The sequence below is a fragment of the Pezoporus occidentalis genome, unplaced genomic scaffold (assembly GCF_034315485.1).
Source record: "Pezoporus occidentalis ecotype Australia unplaced genomic scaffold, CSIRO_AGI_Poc_V1 ctg8, whole genome shotgun sequence".
Classification (NCBI taxonomy): Eukaryota; Metazoa; Chordata; class Aves; order Psittaciformes; family Psittacidae; genus Pezoporus; species Pezoporus occidentalis.
The window spans coordinates 6,574,388-6,599,589 of record NW_026916158.1 but is presented as its reverse complement, the minus strand read 5'-3'; the positions used below and the strand labels follow the sequence as shown (position 1 = coordinate 6,599,589).

Below are 25,202 nucleotides of genomic sequence, written 5' to 3'. Positions count from 1 at the left end.
TTATTAATACAGTATTTGACAGAAGTCACACATCCTTCCCCTATCATTACATTGTTTTCTTTTACTTGGATATTATTATATTTCAATCTGTTTTGGAAAAATTGTTTTCAGCTTATCCTCCAGTTACCATAAGTGAGAAGATGCATTTAAATAATGACAAGTTTTGTAATATATGTTTATAGAAAAATCTGACCTCTCCTACAGTATATAGAGAGAGTTATAATAATGGCACCCAGTTTTGGATAAAAAAGTTTCAGAGCGTTGTGAAAATAGGCTGCATAATTTAAAAAAAACATTAGTGTTAAACAAAAAAGTTAAAATTTCTTAATGAATTTCCTAATTTTATTTATAAAATCTGTATAGGAAAAGTAGAATTTTCAAAAGCACTCAGCTTTGGCTATTTTTCAGCATTCCTTAATTTATGGGCACCTATTTGGATATCTTCCAGTGGAAGTTCTCTAGAAAGTATGCAAACATGCTAACAAATGGTTCTCAAGGTCTTCTAAAAGTAATTTGTAAATGCCCAAGGTCCCTGGTTGAAAATTACTAGTCTATTCTTTTGTCTGCTACAACAAATCTTTACATTCTTAAAAACTACTAGTACTTTGTTTCCAAAAAATGTTTAACACAAATATTTCACTGATTATTATATGCAGTAATTTAGTGGCTTCCTTATTAATGTGGTCTTATTAGCACAGTAAAGAATGTAACTTCAAAATACTTTTAATACTGACTGCCAGTGCATAAACGTATCAGTAGCATAAAACCAGCCATAAGAAAAGCCAAATGAGTCTTACCTAGTCCATAAATATAACAAACCAAGTTACTCCACTTGCTTACTTATGTCCAGTTGACAGCGGTCACTTCACGACTGAATTTGTCATTACAAGATGTCTTTCTCGCGTTCATCTATAAAACGAAGGATCAAATAGGACATTAAAACTTGAACTTAATGGAAATATAAGCCACAAAAGCTTGAGTTCAGGCTTAAGCTCATTAACATTAGTAATTTGAAAGCCAAAAAAACAAATTCCTGAGAAATAAAACCTGCAATAACTTTCAATTTGCAAATCAATTATGAAATAAGGATGGCTTAGGAAAAAAAAAAAAGAAAAGAAAAAAAAAGAAAAGAAAAAAAAAGTCAATTATAATACCTTTTGAAAATTTTAGATTTTAATATTCTATGATTTTACTACAGTATTTTCTGCTTGTGAAGGAAAAAAAGAAATATAAATTCATAGAATTGCAAATCCATGACCAGTTTGTGTGCAAAACCACCAAACAACTTATTTTTTCCAAAATGTCAGAAATACAGAAAAGACTCTTTTTCTCCCCTAAAACAGGAATTATCCCTAAGTGGAAATGAGCATATTTTAAAATTTAAAGTGCACCAGCATTTGAGAAGAGTTGCTTCTGAATGAAAACACTGGTGTTTGGAGCTGTGTATTCCTTCATGTCATTTAAAAATCACTTTGTCTCTGTAGCATGACGTACTTTCCTTTCTCTCCAAAGGGTGGAATGGAGGCTGCTAGCCAAAAAGTTCATCTATTCAACAGAAGAATTTGTCAAAGCCTGATCTATGGCTTATTCTCCCTCTAAAAAATATTGGTTCATAGAAAGTTGATGGGATTTTTCATTTACTGAGGTACTGCTATATTTATTATTGATCTCTGTATTGTAACAATTCTTACAATTCAGTCTGTCACATGGATATATTTTTACCACATTTTCGATAAGAGCAAGGCCATGCACACACATAAGTAAAACGAATGTAAGGGGAACATTCTGTATGGTTCTCTATTACTAAAATCTGAGAAATACTTAAAAAAACAAAATAACATATTTATTGAGCAAATGTGCTTACTTAAATCCCACTTCATTTGGGCTGTGCTTATACTACGAAACTGAGTTTAAATTCAGATTTGGAATTTTAAGGCCAAAATAAATCTGAAATGTCTATTGACTTCAGCTTGATACATCTGGATACACACGTGGAACTGAGAAGAGAATTTGCCCAGCTGAAGACAATTCCCTGCACAATATATATGTTAAAGATTTAAGGGTCTCCACTTTGAGCAAACTGAGACTAAATATAATCCATAGAGTCTATCTATGGAGAAAAGAAGAAAAAAAAAGGGGGGGTGGGAAGTGGAGAAAGAAAAAAAAGGGTTGCAGACAAACCCAAGAGGAAAAAAAGATGGGGGGGGCGGGGGGGGAGCCAAAAAAAAAGAAAAAATAATAAAGAAAAAACAACAGCAGATTCACTTCAATTCAGACAGGTAAAATGCTTTTCCAGGCTGATCAGCAAGACAGAAAAGAGTTTCTGATATATCAGCAAAGCAAGGTATGCCACATAGCCAGAATGTGTCCCCATCCTCCAAAGGAGAAATAAAACCTGCCAGCCCAGTTTAATTGGTGGAGATGGAATTGCCTTAGAAAATCACTACTGTATCTTCTTAAGGACGTACATGTTGGAGTCTTGCTAATCCTTATCCACTCTGTCTCAGAAGCTGTGCAATGCTCACTCAGGTGTCCAGGAGGTACTTTGGCTTAGCTCAAGGCAAAGGGAGACAAGGAGGTGCTTTGTCTATGTGGACATCTTTGGAGCACCTTTTGCTTCCTCTCCCATGAGCACTTTGTGCTTGTGGGCTGCATCATTTGTTGTGATCTTATTCCCTCTTGACAGGAAATTTCCTGGGCTGTACAGCCAGTATGTAAAACTGGTGTGCTATTGATAGGGACCTAGAAAGCGGGAAAGCAGAGGTGTTTCAAACTCATCTGCCACCCATCCCACCCTTTTTTATGGGGGCATGTTTTGCTGGTTTTGTTTTTTTTTAATTCAGTACTGTCAAATGCTTTGCTTGAAAATAATTCCTGTAATATTCTGGATTCCCATTTGTTTGACAAATATGAGAAAATCAAAATTAAAGATATTTGCCATAGAATCAACTCCAGACACTAAATGTGAGCCACATCCAAAAGGACTGCTTTGTGTTCTGGAGAATTGTTTCCTAGTCAGAAAAAAATTGCCCATTTGGGGATGTTACAGGTGGCACATTAGAGATAACCATTCAGACTGGGTACAATAACAGAATCTCTGCTGAGTATAAAAACATTTCTTTTTCCTAGTAGAAGTTAGAAAGACTCAATATCAAAAATCTTTGTAACTATGATTGCCTTTCCTGATAAGATCCAAGGTCTCTCCCACCCCACTTTGCGAAGCAAATTTCCCAGGCAGTCATGAGCCCATTGCCCCTCTGGCACAGCGCTGGCAGTGAAGATTTAAAGGATCTGCTTCTTCCACTGCCTTTTTCCCCAATATGTTTAATGAAATATCGTCATGTTTCCTTGTACCGGAACTGCTTCAAAGAAAGAACAGATTTATTTCAAAATCGAAGTGCAATCTAAGAGTCTAGTCCAGTGCATTAAACAGCAGCCTTCCATAAGGAAAGATTGCTGGCTTTTCATGGTTAATAAATTAATGGGGGGGGGGGGGGGGGGGAGGCAAGGAAAACAGAGGCACAGGTCTCAGTTCAGAAGGTTTAATCATGAGTGATAACAAGGAATCAAAGGAGGAATCATCAGTAAGTAGGAAAATACACACCTGCACAAGAAGTTCTGTTGCTGTAAGAAGTCTCAAATATTAAAAGGCCTGCCAAATTAAAAAAAAAAAATATTAAAAAATTATTTGGTATAAGAGCAAGCTGCCAACTAAAGAAAATGCTCAACCAAATTTGTCTACACAGGGTCATTTTTCAAATGGTATTAGAATAGAAAAATTATAACACAAAGAAGTCTGTAATTTTAGCAGATGATTACTAACTGCCCTAATTAAGTGGCTTTAATTGACTCCATTGAAGTCAAGAGACAATGCCTACGTACATTGCTGCAAGACTCAGTAATCATAATTTCTGCAAAGTAACTTTTAAATGAGTTATCCTGCAGCTTTCATTATCTAGATGGCTGTTTTCTATCCCTGATTTACAGATCCCCAGGGGCTAGTGTGGCACTGAAGGTGACTAAGAAAAACATGTTTACTGTCAATACACTTTTCCTGGGAGCTTTGAAGGATCCCAAAATTGAGAAAGATAAAGAGAAAGGGGGCAAAGGAAATACACTTTTTCTGCTTTATTATGTATTTCTAACTTTCTAAGCATTTTCAAAACATGGAAAGGTATCTTCTTGCTTTCCCCTGAAGAATTAATTTTGTTCTCCTTCTTAATTAAAAGGAAAGACTATTAAGAAAAGAAAAATTAGGCACAAAACCAAAACATTTCAACATGTGCAACTGTTGCTCCTAAAACATACTTTATACTCCTTATAACTTTATCTAATCTCACTACTGAAAGTGGGCAACTTCAACTAAATTTTTTTTTTTAGAGAGTCTGAATAATACAACTTCATCAAAAAACAAATTAACCTGTGGTGCCACTATTCAGCAAAACTTTTAATAACTGAAGACACAGCCCTATAGCAGGAAGCATTAAGGCCTCTTGTTTTGTTTTCTCATTTACCCCCATAACTCCTTCATTTAATCTTAAAATCTGGCAAAAGCAATTAGTCCCTGTTCCTCCCATGAAATCACTTTATGGATCTGCAGCCTGTTGCTTTACTGTCATTCCTTTCTTCTAAGCTGAATACGTTCAACTTTCCTGCAGTTAGACGTTATAAACCCTTCTCTCTTTTATTTGCACTCTTCCCAACTCTCTTATTTATCTTATCTTGTTTTTCAGAAATATCGTGCTTGAAAGCTTAATGTAGCATTTTAAACGTTATCTTCCCAATTCAAAATTGAAAGGACTATATATTTTCATTTACAGCTTGTGTTCTACAGGGAATCAAAAACTCAGAGTGGAGACCAGATCTAAAGTATAAAAGCCTTGTACTAGAGCAACTACTTTAAGAGTATTTTAACACAAATATATGAAAAAGCTGAATTAAAACCATGTGTATACATAAGTAGCTCAGTCACTTCTGAGTCTTTGAACATCTACCATGACTAGCTTAGGGTTTTTTTTAACTCAATACTTAATTTTTTGTACAGTTTCCCCTAACAAAAGAAAAATATATAATTTCTTCTATAATTTTTTCTCAGTTACTTTTTTAATACCTTTTCTCCATTTTTCCCTGAAGATATCCAAGAAAACAGTTGGTAGCCAATGTTCTATGGTAGGTTTCTTTTTTCCTCTTCTGAATAAATTGAGGAAATAATCTGGTCTACTTTTCCACCCTTGGAGAATCATAGAATGTTTTTCTGTTTAACTCCACAATGCTCATTTTCTTTATTATTTTCTTCTGTGGGGCAAAAGAAGCTCATTAAATTACAGTCACATTTCTTTAGATACTTCAATAAAATTCACATAGGTCAATACTGAGAATGCTGACACCATTTTCTCAGTTTTATTTACTGGTTCTGAGAAGCTAATGCAACAGTTACAGTCAGCTGTGAGATTGACAGTGCTGTTTTAAAAAGAAATAAAGAAATAAAAGTACTGTCCACATTTGGAATCAAGCTTTCAGGGGTGGTGTGCCTGTATATGACAAGTGTGAAGCTTTGCACCCATTTCCCTCCTTGCCTTATTTCTGCCAACTCAGCCTGGGGTGGACAGTAGGTAATACTTTCTTCAGCACAAGAAACTGCACAGAAAAGAAAAATACTAAAACTACAGGGAACAACAGTGCAGCGCAAAACTAAAAGAAGACAGAGACAGTCAGGAAAACTACTGAAGCAATGAAGACTTGCAACAACTGCAAGAAGGGATCAATAAATATAGGCAACATGTAGATATCTGTTTGAATTCTGCCAGTCCCATGGAAATTAATATAAAGTGACACTGGAAGCAGTAACACTGCAGTTGAAAACAACTCTCCAGCTAGTCCAGCTAATATGGTGCTGGGTGGTTAAGACATCCTCTGGCAGACATTTTTTCCCCAAGACCTGTTGGAGAAGAGATAAATAGTTACCTAAAGAGCAAAAAATTCACAAATAGACATTGCAGCTTACCAGAATGCCCGTGGTTCTCACCTTGTTTACTATTATCTCACTACATTACTGCAGTTCCCTGGGGAGCACAACTCAATGAACACCATCAGCACCCTAGAAGCATAAGAACGGCCAGACAAGTTCCCTGAGGTTTTCCCCAGCTGCATCTACTGATAAGGGTCCAGGTGATAGCATTTAAGTAAATCTGTTGCCAGGTAAATTCTCCTTGAGCAGCCTTTAATACAGATTTAGCTGTGACAAGAAAGATAAGGTTAAGTCCATAAAAGGTAGTCTTGTGTCAAGTAAAAAAAAAACAGGAACACTGTATATATCAAAATACCCTCATAAAGCAAAGGGGAGAGGATTTGGCACAACATGGGAGCACTTTATACTCTTATAAACCTGATTATTAGTGAGAACCCTAGATTTTATTATGCTTCAGTTTGTACTGGTCCCTCTCCTGACTGCAAAGGAGCAATTTGCACCACCTCGGTGTCTTGTCCAGCATATGGGCATGCAAATGTATACTCCCATTCCTCCAAGTGTCTAAGGAGCAAATACACTTCAAATATACTTCAAAGACTGGGTATTCAGTTTTACAAAGTTCATGTTGTAGTAGGTGCCTTTACATTAGCCTCCTGGAGAGTATCAGGAGATTTGAGTTATTTCTGGTGGAGGACAAAAAGTTTTTAAAAGTTGTGATATTTTTACAGTTCTTATGAGAACTGCCATGTAAAATTTATTTTACTCTTTGTGGGTTTTTTGTTTATGATTTTCAAACATTTGTTCACTTAGTTGTTTATTTAAGGAAATAGTAATATTTATCTTCAGTGTCTTTGTTTGGAGGTGTGGGCACTGGATTGTAGATAGTTTTGTCATATTGCAGACTGTGACAAACTAAAAAGTCTCAGGTTCCTGCAGGATTTAGAAGTTGCCAGCAGAGGCTGGAAACAGTGAAAGGCTCTGCCCAGAGCTAACATGCATGAAATATCATATGTGGGAAGGAGAACACAGTGCTGCAGAAACCCAGTAAAGAGGTAACATCTGTGGAGGATACCTGTCCTGGGTTCAGCAGTAGCAGTCATGGTTTTTTTCTTTGTGGTAGCTGGTGCAGTGCTGTGTTTTGACTTCCAGCCTGAGAACAGTGTTGGTGAAGTCGATGTCTTCAGTTGTTGCTAAGTGATTTTTACCCTGACCAAGGACTTTGTGAGGCTCATGCTCTGCCAGGGAGGAGGGGAAGCTGTGAGGAAGCAGAGATGGGGCGCCTGACCAGGGCTAGCCAGGGAGGTATTCCATACCACAGCACGTCATGCCCGGGGTGGGGGGTAACTGGGAGTTACCCGGAAGGACACGGGCTTCCGGGTGGAACTCGTTTTCTTGGCCGGTGGTATCGTATTCTCTTCCCTTGTTATTTTCCCTTATCATTGTTGTCGTTGATAGTAGCGGTGGTGATTTGTGTTGTACATTGGTTGCTGGACTGTTCTTGTCTCAACCCGTAGGAGTTGCACTCTTTCGATCCTCCTCCCTGTTCCTCTGGGAGCGGGGAAGGGGAGAGCCCCGGTGGCGGGGGGGGGACGGACCTCGATTGTTGTCAGCTCGGCACCACTCACTGGGAGTGAGTGAACAAGTTACCTGACTGGGTTTAAACCACGACAATCCCTTTGCCTGGAAAATTAAGAGGTTGTATGCCCCATAATATGCCTTCCAATATCTTTATACAAGACCTTCTTGAAGGAATAATAAATCGCCTTAGTCGATGAGGAATGGGTTAGAGATCAGTTGAGCAATCTGGACATCCATAAATCCATGGGTCCAGATGGGATGCACCCACGGGTGCTGAGGGAACTGGCGGAAGTCATTGCTAGACCACTCTCCATCATCTTTACCAAGTCTTGGGAAACGGGAGAGGTGCCTGAAGACTGGAGGAAAGCAAATGTCACTCCAGTCTTCAAAAAGGGCAAGACGGAGGACCCGGGTAACTATAGACCGGTCAGCCTCACCTCAGTTCAAGAAGGACAGGGAGCTGCTGGAGAGAGTCCAGCGCAGGGCAACCAAGATGATTAAGGGAGTGGAGCATCTCCCTTATGAGGAAAGACTGAGGGAGCTGGGTCTTTATAGTTTAGAGAAGAGGAGACTGAGGGGTGACCTTATAAGTGTCTATAAATATATAAAGGGGGAGTGTCACGAGGATGGAGCCAGGCTCTACTCAGTGGCAAACAATGATAGGACAAGGGGTAATGGGTACAAACTGGAACACAAGAGGTTCCACTTAAACTTGAGAAGAAACTTCTTCTCAGTGAGGGTGACGGAACACTGGAACAGGCTGCCCAGGGAGGTTGTGGAGTCTCCTTCCCTGGAGACATTCAAAGCCCGCCTGGACACATTCCTGTGTAACGTTATCTAGGTGTTCCTGCTCTGGCAGGGGGATTGGACTAGATGATCTTTTGAGGTCCCTTCCAATCTCCAGCACACTGTGATACTGTGATACTGTGATACCTCCATCCCTGGGAAAGTGATGGAACACCTTGTCCTTGGTACCATCTTAAGGCATATCAAGGATAAGAGGGTTATGAGGGGCAGTCAACATGGCTTCACCAAGGGGAAATCATGCTTGACCAATCTCTTAGCCTTTTATGAGGAAATAACACGGTGGATGGATGATGGCAGAGCGGTGGATGTGGTCTACCTTGACTTCAGCAAAGCATTTGACACAGTCTCCCACAGCATCCTCATGGCTAAATTGAGGAAGTGTGGACTGGATGATCAGGTAGTGAGGTGGACTGCGAACTGGCTGAAGGAGAGAAGCCAGAGAGTTGTAGTCTATGGGGCGGAGTCGAGTTGGAGGCCTGTAACTAGTGGAGTGCCTCAAGGGTCAGTACTGGGACCGGTATTATTTAATATATTCATCAGCGTTTTAGATGAGGGAATTGAGTGTACTATCAGCAAGTTTGCTGATGACACTAAGCTGGGAGGAGTGGCTGACACACCAGAAGGCTGTGCTGCCATCCAGCGAGACCTGGACAGGCTGGAGAGTTGGGCAGGGAATAACTTGATGAAATATAACAAGGGAAAGTGTAGAGTCCTGCATCTGGGCAGGAACAACCCCAGGTTCCAGTATACGTTGGGAAACGACCTGTTAGAGAGCAGTGTAGGGGAGAGGGACCTGGGGATCCTAGTGGACGACAGGATGACCATGAGCCAACACTGTGCCCTTGTGGCCAAGAAGGCCAATGGCATCCTGGGGTGTATTAGAAGGGGGGTGGTTAGTAGGTCGAGAGAGGTCCTCCTTCCCCTCTACTCTGCCCTGGTGAGACCCCATCTGGAATATTGTGTCCAGTTCTGGGCCCCTCAGTTCAAGAAGGACAGGGAGCTGCTGGAGAGAGTCCAGCGCAGGGCAACAAAGATGATTAAGGGAGTGGAGCATCTCCCTTATGAGGAAAGACTGAGGGAGCTGGGTCTCTATAGTTTGGAGGAGACTGAGGGGTGACCTTATTAGTGTCTATAAATATATAAAGGGGGAGTGTCACGAGGATGGAGCCAGGCTCTACTCAGTGGCAAACAATGATAGGACAAGGGGTAATGGGTACAAACTGGAACACAAGAGGTTCCACTTAAACTTGAGAAGAAACTTCTTCTCAGTGAGGGTGACGGAACACTGGAACAGGCTGCCCAGAGAGGTTGTGGAGTCTCCTTCCCTGGAGACATTCAAAACCCCCCTGGACACATTCCTGTGGAACATTATCTAGGTGTTCCTGCTCCGACACGGGAATTGGACTAGATGATCTTTCGAGGTCCCTTCCAATCTCTAGCATACTGTGATACTGCGAATATTGAAAGTGCCACATGCCTGAAAAGTTGTATTGATTTAACATCAGAAATAACTGTCAGAATTTTCTCCCCTTAATCCCAAGAGACTCAGGCTGGGGTTTCACACTGGCAGATGGCCTACACACCACTTCCTCCAAACACTTTCTCATAGCCAAGAATTAAAATTTACAGAATTCAAAAGAAATAACTTTAACTTCCCCAATCAAACCCAAGACCACTGACCTGAGAACTGTACACAGCCCCTCACCAGGCAGCTACACAATGCTATTGTGCACAATGCCCTCTGTGCAGCTCACATGCCTTTGAAATCAATAAGAAAGATTTCCTCTAATAGTTTTTGAAAAGGGCTGGAGCACAGTACAAGGCTGCCATGCTCAGAATAGAGGGTATGCATCAACAGAACAATTTTTAGCACCTATAAATAAGAAAACAATGTAGAAATTATGCATTGCCCTAACTGCAGCAAAAAGAACACAAAAATATTAATGTAATTACATGAAAAATACCAATTATTACAAATTTCTTTTTCATGCTTTCATGCCGATTCATTTTTTTGGTAAGCAGCTCCACTGCTCTTTGCCATCCATATGTGTATGTGCATATATTCAGATATATGTATGTACAAACACACATGCACTTTTTATTTCTGCACCACAGGCCAACATGACTTCTTTGCCTCTTCAATAACCAGATGGCAAAGATATATGCCTGTGCAAAGGCACTGTATTCTGGATCATTGCTCTTTGCTGTTTTTCAGCTGGATGTCACTTCAGATTACCTAGTGTTGTCTGAAGTACAACACAAGCCCAACAAGCCAATTTCTATACTTTTGTAATACACTTGCATTCACTGACACTGCATGAGGTATAAATAAGTACAGATATTGCCCTAATAAATTTACAGTAATATAAATCTGGAAAAATAATCTTCTGCATTAGCAATCAAATAATATACTGAGATAAAATGAACCTTTAGGGAAAATACTTAAAGACTGAAGGATGAGTGAAGTATGGAACGTTTAGCTAAGTAATGATTAAATAGGTACATGAACTACATATTAATATTTGATGAATTAAGTTGGAAAAAAATACGTAGGGTAACGTAAGGGGGTATAGCTTAAAGCCATGTGAAGAAATCTCATCAGGAAGACATATTAGATTGGGGAATAGTCTCTCAAGAAAAGAAGTATTAACCCTATAATTTAGATAACTGAAAATACAACTGGAGAAAATACCAGAAAACGACAACATGCAGCAAATATTCCAGGATTTGAGGGAATGATCTAGAAGACAAATGGTGACAAGAGTCCTATCTCTAGTTTCAGCTGACACTTCTTTAAGCTCTTGCCAAATGAGCATGAGACAGAGCTTTTCTGCCATGGGGACCAAAAGGGATATCCAGGAAAAGCAGAGGACCCTGACAGCAGTTGTTAATGGAACATCAAGCTTTGCTAAAGGTAAACAGAGACTGCCAGGTTAAGGGCACGGAGACTCAACAAAAATCATTGAACAAAAGACAAAATCTATTTATATGGCTCTGTTATTCAGTTAGAGGAATCAACATTTGGAGAATATGTTCTACAGCTCTTTCTCCACAGTTATGTTTATAAAGGATGAACTGCTTAAACAAGCCATGCAAACTTGTCTGCTGCTTCTCAACTTCACGTCTTTTGGTTCTCCCCTCTCCCAGCAGTAGAAGATGCCATTCAGGTTCAGGTCTAATTAAGCTGATCTGACTTGTATAGAAAGTCCACTGCTTCAACAATAATAGGCCCCATTCTGTGACTACATTTCTTTAACCAGAAAATGTCCACTGAAATCAAAAAAGGAGTTTTACATACCCATCACACAGCAGTGAACAGCAAGTCTTGTCTAAGGACTTCATTGTTCTTTCTGTGCAAGATATGGCTCATTGTCAGAGGCTGTCCTGGGTTCAGCTTAAGCCACAGTATTGGCTTATATGATTTTTCATCTGCTTAAGTGTATAATTTATGTTTACAAAGTGCAGATTCATAACTAAAGTAAGAGCTAGTACTTGCCCTGGGCTAACATCTCTGTTTTCACCCAATAGCAAAAACTGATGTCATGTATCTTTTTTATCTTTTGGAATTGCCTACAAGTCCACATTATAAAATATATATAAATAAATAGATGTTATGCCTACATTTAAATTATATAATCTGTATACTTGTACTATATATATATTCATATATATATATATACATTATGTGCAGAGGAGAGAGTTTCAAGCCAACCTTATTGAGATTCAAAGCACAGCAGACCTTTTTCTCATCATATGAACAAGACTATTTTGAGGCAAATTTGCATTTTGTAGCCAGAGGCCTCATTTGCAGGTGACTGAACTATCAATTAAAATAGCTTGTGTAGGTTTTTCTGTAGGATTTTCATATAAACAGGTCATTGCTCTTTATTCAAGTGGTGAGTGGCATTTTAGACATTAATAACAGAAAGTTTTCCTAAAGATTTCCAGTACTGTCTTATGGATTGGCATTTTCTTTTCCCCAAGCTAGTGGAGGAATGAAGATGCACCTTTCCACACATTGTCACACTGGTCAAGAGTCTTAGCAGTATTATAGATATGTGCTGCTATAACAAGTTGTCTACCTTACTAATTAAAATTTAAAAACTCAATTCAGATCATATATGGTTATCAAAAAAATCCATCAATGGCTCCTCCATAGCCTTAAACCTTTGACACTTTGGACTTTGAATAAAGTGAAAAACAAGTTAACAGAACTGAACTGATTTCAGGATTGGTACTTTGATGAAGCTTAGGATAGTCCTGTTTACCTTGCATTGTTTCAAAAGCAATCTGTTCTTGACCTACATGTTGTTTATAGCCAGTTTTCTATGGTTATTTGCAATTTATCTGTGCTGTTCAGTTGCATGTTTATATCAGGTCCAGCCTCGTAATTCAGCTCCAAGCCACTCTTCAGTGTAAGCATGTTAAAATAGGTCATGAACTCCATACTCACAATTACTACAGCTCTATTTCTGTTATTGACTGATTGTTCTTTCTTAGGATATTTTTATTTGTCTCAACAATGCACTTAAGTGTAACTGGGTTCAGCACTTCTATGATTAAGGGATTTTTAGGTTAGCTATTTAATCATGGACCAACAATTTTGTCACTGGTAGTGAGTCAATCATCCTACAAAATACACAGTTAATGTTTGAGGTTTTTGTTTCATGGTTTGTTTGTTTTTCATAAACTGTTCATCAAACACTTGTGAATAATGAATGCACAACTACTTAGTATCAGACATTATATGTAAATTTAGGGCCCAATTAATCCAATAGTTTATCAAGAATATTTAAGTAATATTAGCTAAAAGCATCAAATTAATTCTCTAATAGCCAACTGAACTTTCTGACTGTGCATAAGTGTTTGCAAAACATGGGCGTGCACACACAGCCTCTACCCTCAAGCTGCTGCTGAGCTAGCCTGAGCCTTGTACTCACCTTCACCAGCCTCAGGGAAAGCAAAGGATTTGCAGCCTCACTCATATTTTCATTCAAAAATTGCCCAAAACCAATAATGTTATGCCTAGTGGAAGTGAAATGTCATACTTTACATTCCTTTTATGACTTTATTTAATATGTATATGGTTTTCTTGATTTAAGATATAATCTGTCAAAGTATATTTGTACCACCACCTCCAGGATTGCTGTGGTGTAACTAAGGTTCAGTTATAATTTTCATTATAAATATATGCAGTAAGTTTGAATAATTTTTTTGTAAAGCATACCAAGCTGTCTGCTTGGATGCGTTGGATTTTTCCTCCATGAAATTGATTTAAATCTTATAAGACATTTTTCTAGAGAGGCCAAAAAATAAAACTGCATCTCTCAATATTAATAGTTACACTTCATAAGAAAAAGCAAAAAACTTTTTTACATAGATTATTTTTTTAACAGTTTACACAAAAGCAATGAGAAAACCAATACTGGCTATGTAAGTTTTATCAGCAGCTTTGGATGGGGTGATACTAGTGTCTCACAATGGGTAAAAACGTGAAATCACCAAAGTCACCATAATGTAGCTTTTCTAGAAACTTCAGGGTATACAATCTACTCTGATTTCTAAATGAGGCCAACCAATGTCAAAGATGATATGTTTCACAGATGATGATTAAGTAATTCAGGCTCAAAATACTGTAACTTAGGTCTTGAGTATGAAAACCTTTACTTAATCCCTTTGAAGTCAACCAAGCTGCCTGTGTGTTTAGGGATACCTCTCATGAAGGAAGGATTTCTTTCTTAAAAAGTATCTGGGAATAAGGATAGAGTAAAACCACATATTTCACATTTAGGTATTTTATCTAAACAGCTGGAGTTTGGTCAGCAGATTCCAGGAAGTTTGTCAGATTTCTGAATTTTATAACAAAGATACTCTGCTTTAATAATTAGAATTTAATAATTTAAATCGTGTCTTTGCATTCCAAAATATAAACAATTAAACCCCCATGATTTATGTTATATATTGCACATGTAAAGCAGTCAAGTGAATCACTGGTCACTTAGACATGCAATGACATGTATAGAACTATTCCCTTCACAATTTATTAGAAAAAGCTGAAATTGAGAGCTTTTTTACAAATAGAACATCTTGGTTAAAAATGTCAGTCTGTATTAACTGAAATATTCTATCCAGGATTTGATAAGTTTAAGTAAGATCTGTATGTCTGTTGGGTCATATTTGAAACCAAAATTAACTTTGAATCAAAAATCAAATTACAGCTCTTTGCAAAATGTCAAAATCTGGTTCTCTTACAGCTGTGCTGAAAAAAAAAAAAACAAAAACTAAATCAAAATTAAAAAAAAAAAAAATGCAGAAAGCCTAAAGAAATTGCCAAAGCAGACTCTTTTATGCAAAAAGTCCATGGAGCTGAATTTTTTAAATTAAGAGAGGTGTGACTATTTGATGTGTTTCGCCTGAGTACTTTATATTGCTTATAAAGACCCAACAAAGTGCCTGACGAATTCTGCAGCTCTATCTGTTGTGGAGCCCTAGCAGGTACAGAGCTCAAAGAAACAGCCACCTCCTCCCATTATATGACCTTGTTCAAAGCACAGTATGTAGCTGCAGGAAGTAAGAACTGATAGTGCTGCAAGCTGTTATAGGCAACATTACCTTAGTCATTCTTTGGGTGGAGGAAGGAAGAAGGAAATTTTCTGAGTTAAAGTTGCTATAATTAATTTTCTGTGTGTGCACTTTACTCATACAGTCAATTTGTCATTGAAGGGTATAATTTACTCTTCTCTCCACAGACTTTTGAACAGCAAAGTAAAAGATGTTCAATATCGCAAAGTATGCAATACTGATGATAAAGCAGAAAAATCAGTGCTTTGCAAACCCTCCCATCACTTTGAGTCCTTTTTTCTAGCTGGGCTCTAAAGGAACTTTCCATCAAAGCCAGAAGAAAAATATATACAATTTTAAACCTTTACCTGACCTCTTGTTTCCAAAGGGTTACGCCTTAAACCTCTGGGTCCTTCCAGCTTTCTTTTTTCTTGTTAGAACTTCCTTTTCAGGTGTCCTCCATGCCCCTTTATGGCACAGACCAGGCTTTCACGCCAGCTACCTCCTGCTCTGCTGGGAGCCCACACAGTGGAGCCACGCTCTGACCTTGCCTTCAAACACAAAAGACAAAAGGGAAAGGATGAAACCAACTGAAGCAAGAGAAACAGTTGTACTAGGCAGCAGACGAGAGAGTGAAAAACCGCAACAACATAGTATTAGTGGGAACTGCAAGTTACAGCAAAATGCACTGCACAAAAAGCATTTTAACCCTAACTCTGCAATCCAGAGGATTTTTTGTCCTTGTCATGTCATGGAATAGATTTCTTACTCTCAAATGCAGGTCTTGTGAAGCCCAAGCAGAACTGTACTAGAAGAAACTGGAGAAACAAACAAAATTCCAGGTGGCTGCTCTGTTAAGAGAGGTTTTACAAAGACTGGTCTAAATAAGGAGTGAACCGACCTTTAAAGTAATAGAACCAAGGAAGATTGATAAAAGTATTGATTGAAGGAGATATTAGTAGAAGTATTTTCATATCTATTCATCTTTACTGCATGAGCCAGATGACAAACTTTTGAGCCATTTTTTAAAAAACAGGACTTCTCAGAAACAGGATGAAATACAAATACCAACTGCAACATTAAAGGTGATATCATATTTAACATAGAAGCATCTCTGGTGTATCTCAGAAGACATACTAAAAAAAAGGTCTTATGAATAGAAGTCTTAATAATGCTTAACCATAATAAGAGGGTAGGAGAGAAAGGATTAAGATCTAGTGAATCATTGTGAGGATATACACATCATAATGTCTTCTAAAAGTGAATCCATTTCTAAGAGCACAGACTTACAGAGAAATCACATCTCACATCTGAATACTTACAATTTTAAAATATGAGTAAAATAACTCAGCTCACAATGATGAGTTCTCCCTGCTGTTGACTGTTTTTTTCCTTTTGCAGCCTGAGTTAAGCACCATTTCTAGTGAAAGCAGTCTAATGTTTTCTCTGTAGAGTTTAGTTTCACAGTTATAATCCAAGCTTTTTATTTGTAACACTAGCCCATTGCAGATTAGGGAATAAAGGAAAAATTAGGATGTGTGGAGGTGCATTTCAGTTGTCAATTTGTTTGCTTTTAATTTCTCAGAGATTTGTGATAAGAGAAGATTGCTGAGAGAAATCATGTTTTTTCGAATGTGTAGCAGTTTTGAATGGGATTACTTTGAGCTCTGCATTTTTTCTCCATCCTTTGAAGCATTGCAATCATGTTCTGATTTCCAGATTCACCCTGCTGTATTTTTACCTCATATCAGTTGAATGTATGACAGATATAGTGCATGGCATAGTTCCAGTTAAATATTGCTGGAAAAGCAAACACTGAAATCACAAGGAGCCTCAAGGAGGGTGAAAAGAGCTTTGCCTTACTCAGCACAACAAAGCCGTGGGCAGAAACACCTATGGTTAAAAGCGCAAATTCCTTTGGAAGACCTCACCAGCTGCAGACGTCTGTATAGACACATACTTGCACATGCATGCAAGCATATATTTGTCTGTTTTCTATGGTCTTGTCTATAGCATGCAAATCTTTAATATTTTTTAGTGAACGCTAAGGTCGGTTCATTATCAAAGACCCTTTTAAATCAACAGGATTCTTGAGACAAATTAATATTTGCACTTAAAACTGAATTTTGTCCTTTTAGGGCTTTTATTGAATCATTCTGAGAGAAAATGAGTTTAAGATCAATTAAATAAATTTACAAAACTCAGAAGTGAATGTAGGTATTCAGTTTCAGTTTTCTAACCTGCTTGAATGTTGACCTTCGAAATGACTTGTAACCATCTGCTCATGACATCTATATATTTCTTGAAATTGGGGAAAAGGAGTTCAGAGCATGAATTTCCTAAGGGCTCGATTCTTGGCAGAAGCATAACTAGGGAAGCATGACCTATAATTTCCCAGCCTAAAAATCTCTGGAGTTATCAGCAGAGATGGCGAAGGGAGGTTTTAGATGTTGAGGGCATAGCCAATTAGAAAAGTCACTTTAAGTGGATGCTAAAACAGGGAGAGAAGGATCTTGGCTGGCACTCAAAATTTAAATAGAGCATAAAAAGATGGTATTTTATTATTTCACGAGGAACTAAAGGAAAGTAATCAAGAATAGTCTGTACAACTTATTATAGGAAAGAAAAATAGAGGGACTGCAATTCAGATTTTCAAATCCAACAGTTTTATGAACTAAATAAGTAATAAATCCAAAAATAACAAAATTAAATAGAATTTAAGAAGCTATTTTAAAAAAACAATTTGAATTAAACAGTATATTAGTTAGCATTTGAGCAAATTTATGTATTCTTATATTGTTACAGCTCTTGGTTGGGTATAAACAGCAGGATAAGTAGGAAGGTAAAACTCCTGGAAATCACAATTACTGCATTTTACGATGGCAATTTATATTTACAGTATTCATTGCTCAAAGTTGAAATTGTGACAAGTCTGTAACAGCTGTCTCTTTGAAACCTGTTTGCTATAAGACACATTTTCTGAAGGCTTATACCCAGTCCCCAGTAAATGTATCACACACAGATGTCCCTGATGTTTTATCAAGGCTCATAGTTTTGTCCCTTTTCTCCAAATACAATGATATGTTTTGCTATCTCTGCTTTTGTAGTGCTACAGGTTGTATTCAAAGGAGAAATGCCTTATATAGGCTTATCTTTGTTATTTATGCAGAAGAGCAAACAGGTGTAAAGAGCAGATAAATGAAAGGTCCTTCTCAAAAGGAACATGGGAGCTGGAGTCCCAGGGTTCCTGAATGTGCTTACCTTTAACCACGGCAAACAGGTCAATGAGTGAGTCTCCATAGACATGGGATACTGATCGCACGTTAAAGAGTGAGTTGGGTGAAGAAATGCAGTGAAGAATAACAGCAGAGCAAAAGGGAATTTAAATCTGCTCCAGAGTTCTGAAAATTGGCAGAGGCACAAGGTGATTACAGCTGTTTATTTCAAATACTGAAGGATCATTAGGGAGGTTTTATGGAAAAGATTTATTAATTTGTCAAACTTACCTTAAATATGTTTTCTCTTTTTATCACACCTCCACAAAGCTAAAAAGTCATATCGTAACTGTTATTGGACTAAGCTTTCAAACTGCCTTTAGGTAAGTACTGTCTGTGCATCTGACCATGATTCACAGAGGTGAAGTGGAACAGGAATGGTTAATTGAATGGTCTTTATAAAAGCAGGGTGTCAAAAGCAAGGAGCACTGTTTTGCTCCCAGATTTTAATCAGAAAGCTTTCTATTAAGACAAACAGGTAGGTAGGTAGATAGATATTTGCATGTCTTGCACCTCTGGCAGTGATTTCAGTCTGTGGAGGCAAGGTGTAAGACATCAAACAAAACTCTCTTCTGATGCTGGCAGTAGCAGTCCTCACCTAATTTGACATGTGTAATTAGTGTCTCAAGGTGCAAGGTAGTGAAGAATCCTAACTACAGTCTTTGTACGAGAGAACAAAGAGTAAGAGAAATGCTTATATTTAGCCTTGATGTACTTTCAGTTTTTAAACCAAACAGAAGTGTTAAATAAATAGCTATGAATAGATTTGAAAACAGCTAGCAACAATAAGACAAAGGACTGGAAGAGATTAAGAATTTTTTTTTTGGGGGGGGTACTTTGACTTCTTTTCCTCTTTCACACCTTATTAACCTCTTCTTACTTCCCATTTCAGTGAAGTTTCCACAGTACTGATGTCCATGCCTTGGCTTGTCAGACTGTCACAACTTTCCCTCCTGAGCTGGAGGGCAGCTCTCCTTTATCAGAAAGGTACTCAATAGGAAGGCTCATGGCTGAGGGCATGTTCTAAAACTTTATTTTCCAGAACCATCAATTTTTATTCCCTTCAACATAAGTATCCTGTCTTGCTAGTCAGCTTGATAGTTGTCAACCGCATTAATGATAGGGAAAGGAGCAAGAAGAATTGTTTAAAATTCTGTAATGAAATAAGGACAATGGAAATTTTGGCTGAATAAGAGGAGAAACATCTATCTCTTAATGGACAGCTGCAATAAATTTTGAAATATCAATTTGGTCAAAACGCTGGAAATAAGCTATAAAGAACAATTTCTGCACTGACACGAGATGAACTTCTAACCAAGAAGCTTTTATGTGTCTCTAACTTCTGAATATACCAATAGAACAGGAAGAGGGTGTGGATATCAAAGAAAATTGCTTTAGGGAATTTAATCTCACTATTAGCCATTTGTCCCCATGGATGTTGTCATGAAATGAAAAACATCACCTAGAGCTACTATAATGGTAAAATGAAAAAGAAATTTTTATTTGAAAGAAAAAGTTTATAAGATGTTTATAAGACAGTAGACAATAACACAACAAGGTCAGATTTAGCAGATAGAAATGGTTCTTGTGTTACTGGACACCAGCAGGAAATATATCTTTGTTCAAGGATTAATTGCCACCTTTCAGCAACAGAGGTTTTCCATCAGGAGGAAGCTTGAAGAGAGAGATTTCTTGAAAGGAAACATTATCCTTGTTATGTCCCAGGGCTTTCAGAAAGGTAATTGAGCCTTCTTAAAAGCAAGGAGCTTCTGTAAGTGGCATTATACTGACAGTAACCACCTTTCAAGCATTTGGTTTTCACTTCTGTTCAAGTGTTGTGTCATTAGCATATAGAGATATTTATCATGTACAGAATGTCACAACAAGGAAACTTCTAAGAGCTTACCTTGATAAAAAGGAGCTCAGTTTGTCTGAAGGGGAAAAACGCAGTGTTGGCTTATGTATTAAAGTACATATTAAAATCTTATGGTGTTTGGAGAAAGGCAGAAAATCACTGAGGAGATGTTCCTGAACATCTTTTGGTACTCTGTCTTTCTCCTACCTTAGGTATAGCTTGTTCTGCTCCCAGATTCCCAGTGTGTGGCCATGCAATAAACAGTCTCACAACACTGAAGCTTTTGCAACAATAGCTTGGTCCCCTTGCACAATTATGTCAGTGTATCTTTTCCATGTACGTATTCCCAGTTTCTAGGGGAAGCAGACCCCGAAGTTGCAGGACAGCAGGGATAAACTCTCTAAAGAGGAAAAGAGGAAAACCAAGAGAACTATTTCTTGTTCTTGTAATGACATTTTTTAAGAAACAGACCTTCCACAAAGGTGGTACAGAAAACAGGATCTTCAAACATAATTTACCTAAAGCAAAGCCAGAAACCTTTAAAATAGTAACTGGAGAGGAAATCTATTTTCACCACTTCACAGCTAGATGCTTTCACTAAGAAAAATATCCCTTTCAGAAATCTCTCTAATATTTCTCCTATGAAGTGGAGTCAGTGAGGTACCCAGGGAACTTTACATCAGTAAAAAAAGTCATAGCTCTCCTGCAAGTTTTATGACTAGAACCATCTCCTTTTCACCTTCTTTTTATTCCATTCTGCTCCCTCAGTGGCCTCTACTCTTAAAATACTTAAAAGAGAAGCTAAAGCATGAAGATTATACAGGACTATTCCCACAGATGACTCCTGCTCCCTGCTGCTCCCAATGTTCTTGCTAGCAGGATCTCCACTCTTGAGAATATTCTGTGGATGATATCTAAATGTCAACTGTGCCAACTTCTGAGACCTTGAAAATGCAGTATGTGTTGGGTTAGGATTAATATCTGTCACTTGACTCACTGGTCATGCCACCTTCCCATATAAGTACCTTAATTTACTTTCCGTATACATTCTTCTCTGCTGAAATGAAAGACAAGATAAAAGACATAGAGCTGATGTGCTGTTTGGTGACCGAGGCCCCTGTCAAGAGCTTAGAACTGGACTAAGACCACAAGCTCATTTCACATAACCAAATGAACAGCAGTCATACTATAATGATTTCTACAGCTGCTAAGAGCCATGGCCTTCAGACGATATATTGAATTCAGTATTTCCTTATGCAGATAGATAATCATTTTTTAAGCTCAGAAATCTAATATCTTCCAACACGAGAGTAAATTTCTTGTACTGTGAAGACTACAAGGATCAAATCTGCATCCTGTGTTCCAGGTACTCAGCTGTCATTCTGTGGCCCACTTTGAGTTTTACATATACCTAAATTGAATTAAAGCCTGAAACTCAATGACTTTTATCAACCTGTTGACTGTGAATCTGAAACTTTTCATTAACAGAGTCCTAAATGGAAATACCATATTTATAAGGTGATATACATTTATAAAAATTGCAAAATAGTAACTTTTCTGCTCTTTTAGCATGTTAAAATCACGATCTTAGCAGTGAAGAAGTAATTAGTTTGTCATTCTACAAAAAGCCAATGTGTACTAAGCATGTTCATGCCCCTAGAAGGGAGACAGCTATTAAATTCCTTACCTTTCCTATGTAAAAAGCTATTCTGGAAACATGCAAGTACTGTGATTCTTCCAAGCACTACACATCATTTCAAGAAACATTAAACTATTACCTTCCCATTTTTGGTTCTTACATGTTTCATCAAAATAATGACTTGGAGCGAAACAGTGAACAGCAAGCCAGGTCCTACAGAAAGAAAATTTTAAGAATATGTGGTAGAAAACCTCAGTATAAAATCAAAAGGGAAAACTAAAGCAGTAAAATATTGTACTGTTTCTTTAGAATACAGAGCAATGAAGTAGTAATTTACAATTAAATACCACGTTTAGCATGCTGTGTATTCAAAGCAACAATTCAATAACATAATGTAATAACTCAATAATATAATTTCCAATACATTCTTGGTTAACAACTGGCCTGTTTATTAATAGCCAAAATTGAAACTGCTATAGACTTTCATTATGGTAGTCAGTAATGATGCATTACCCATATTATTTCCCATTAAAATTAATTGTTATTGGGCATTGTACCTGAAGTTCCCAGAGGTATATTTGTCCTTAATTTTACGAGGAGAAATTTCTGGGGAAAAAGAAAAATACAACAAAAATCCCCAACAAAATAGAAAAAAAATCCCCAAAACACCACCAAGCTTTGCTGTATTCTGAGTTCACGTACTTCAGTGTTTTGTTTCAGAACAAAGTTATTTCCAGAATTGCTCATCACCCACATGGGAACTGGCTGTTCGAAAGAGCTCCCTGGCTGCTTCCAACCTGCTTCTGCTCCCACCTCTGAAACCTTCACTGTACCCTGATTGAGGGCAAAATTTTCCAAAGGTCTTTTTGAAGTGTTTAAATTCCATTTTCTGTTTTATATCCTCACCACCAGAGCACTAAACAGCCCAAAAGAGTTTTTATTAATGACTAACATCTGCCCAGTGCCATTATATATCATATAGAACCTTTTTTTTCTCTAGCTATGTACTGGCTGTAATGTTTCTGAAGTTTGGTGTAAAATCTGTGGTTTAGTCTAAGAGGAGCAACTTTTAAGTCTTGTAGTCATTTCCCAGCCCTGTTTCTTACTGTGTATGTTTTCATTTCTAGTCTGCCTATATCATATCCCATTGCCTGCAGGTCTTCCTGACCACACCCTTATACTGTGAAAACATTAACTCGTTGCAACCCAACTGACTGTTAAGGAGAGGAGAAAAGGCATAAAAAAAATTTTACTTACTGAGATAAAGACTGGAACTGTGAGAAAATTTACATAAGTCCATAATATTTTTCCAACGATGGAATAAAAATTAATTGGGAGGTACAGTTGCACTATGCTTGATATTGAAATCAGTCACAAGATTCAATATAAGATTCAATCAGATTCAAGCCAAACCTAGTCTTTCCCAGTCTAGGTTTTATTTATTGAAGAATAAGGGATACTGGGGTGGGAGGGGGGAGGCGATAGAGGGGGAAGAGTTTGGATTTATTTTTTTTTAAACTGACATTTTCAATTTTGCCAAATTACTGACTTCTCATGGTTTAACCTTTTTTATTTTTTTTCCTACATAATGGAGATGAATTATCACCTTAAAGTCAACTTCTCAAAGGTACGGTTGGAATTAAGAGCACAGTTGCAAAACTGGAGGATTCTAGAGCCCAAGTAAGAGATATGCTGCAGATTTTAAGATATCCTTTATATATGTTTGTGTCCATGTAGTAAATCGGAACTTCAGTAGAGCCTTCTGTTTAAACCAATGGGACAATCACCTCTTAGTGTGGGTATGCAGGAGGAAGAGGAGTGCAGAACCCCCTACTCTTCCCAAGTACCACAAAATGAGGTTCAAATTTTGGCTTTTCTGCATCTTTTGAGCATACCTCAGTTTACAAAAATGGAATTTGCCATTATGGTGGGACACTGTGTCTAAGACAGGCTGTCACCTTTCTATATCTCTCCCTTTCCATATCTAATCAGAGACTGGCACAAGTGATATTGTGTTAAAAAGTAGTTTGAATTTTACAGCCTGCGTATTTTGGAATAGAAAGGATCTAAGTGCTCATTTCTTGAGTTACCTCTCTTTGAAGCTTGCAACAAATCAATCTGTGCCCTTTATCTAAGATTTGTGAAAATTAGGCACAAGGCTACAATGCCATATTTATTCAAGCCTCCCAGAATTGAAACCTTTTCAATTACATTGTTTTGTTTTACATTTTGTGCAACAGTAAATTTATTTCTTATGCAGCAACTGAAGGCAGCATTTTTGATCTTTAGGCTAATTCATTACATCAGAACATAAACCCCATAAGCTAGAGCTAACAAGGGAAATATGTGTATTACCAAAAGCACAAGTTTTATACAATGGGAGATTCTGGTTGCAAAATGCTGAAAGTGTAGCAAATCCAAAATTGAAGTTAGTACAAAACATTCAGTTCAATGAAAGCTGCAGTTCAGAGCAGTCTTACCACAGCTATGTTGACTCTTGAAATCACATGAAATGTACAAAGAAACACAAGGTTATAAAAAAATGCAATCTAAAAGATAAAAATCTCCTGATAGTCTGCTGCTTTGTTTGATTCAATATGAAATTTTAAGATCTGATTGTAAAAGACAAACTCAGTAATTTAATGACTTGAAATTAGGTCCTCACCTTTGTTTTCAGTCAAACCTTCTTCCTCACCCAGTCCTGTCCTCCATTCTTTTCTTCCAAAGACACAGTGAAAGAGGAAAAGAGTTTCTCACAGATGTGCAGATACTCCCCAGAGCCAGGTCAATCCCCTTGCATGACAGAGGCCTTGCAGTGGAAAGAGAAACCAGAACAAAGAAATATAAATATAGGGAAGGTTGTGGTCATGGCAGATAAAACACATGAAGGGAATACAAGCTTCTCAAGAAATCTTATTTGGGCTGCGAATGGAGGAGGTCAGAGTGACCTCCCCAGCCCTGCAGCAGCTTGAACAGCCATGCCAATCCAAGAAGAGAAACTTGCTATTGTTATGAACAGAAAGGAAACCAAGGGACCATTTATGTAATGCGGCAGCTCTTCTGTTTTGCTGCAATGCAATAATTGCTTACCTCTTTCTGAAGAATGGCACACAATGCAGACCAAAGAGAAAAATATATGCGATGACTGTCTTGAAACCACAGCTTTATGCATTTTAATATAAGTTTATGAGAGCTTAAAACTATGGCCCTTACTCACACTGTAATCATTTACCTACAAGACTATTTTTCCATGGGCTTGCCTGTGGCAACATGAACACCATGACTGTAGCAGCTTTGTTTCTCCTGCCAATAACCCCAACACTTTCTAGTTAGCTGGGAATCAGCCATACCGCTCTGCAAATAGGGCACTGTATTTTAATTTGCTAGAAGTACCCATACTGAAATACCACAATTTCTCAAAGTTTCTGCAAGTCTATTCTGTGAGTTTATTATATTTTTTTTCTTTTATAGTCTTACATTTAAATAAAGTCCTCAGATTATTCTACTCCATTAGTCTCA

General features: G+C 37.7%; 1 long non-coding RNA gene across 1 annotated transcript; it reads right to left on the bottom strand.

The window, feature by feature from the left end:
* Positions 1-348: 348 nt before the first annotated feature.
* Positions 349-24,528, bottom strand: LOC134155637 (uncharacterized). Its single transcript, XR_009961651.1, has 6 exons — positions 24,349-24,528; positions 15,283-15,465; positions 6,005-6,235; positions 5,111-5,295; positions 798-909; positions 349-458 (listed from the first exon to the last, which is right to left on the bottom strand). It is a non-coding gene; the product is annotated as an uncharacterized LOC134155637 (long non-coding RNA).
* Between the last annotated feature and the right edge of the window lie 674 nt (positions 24,529-25,202).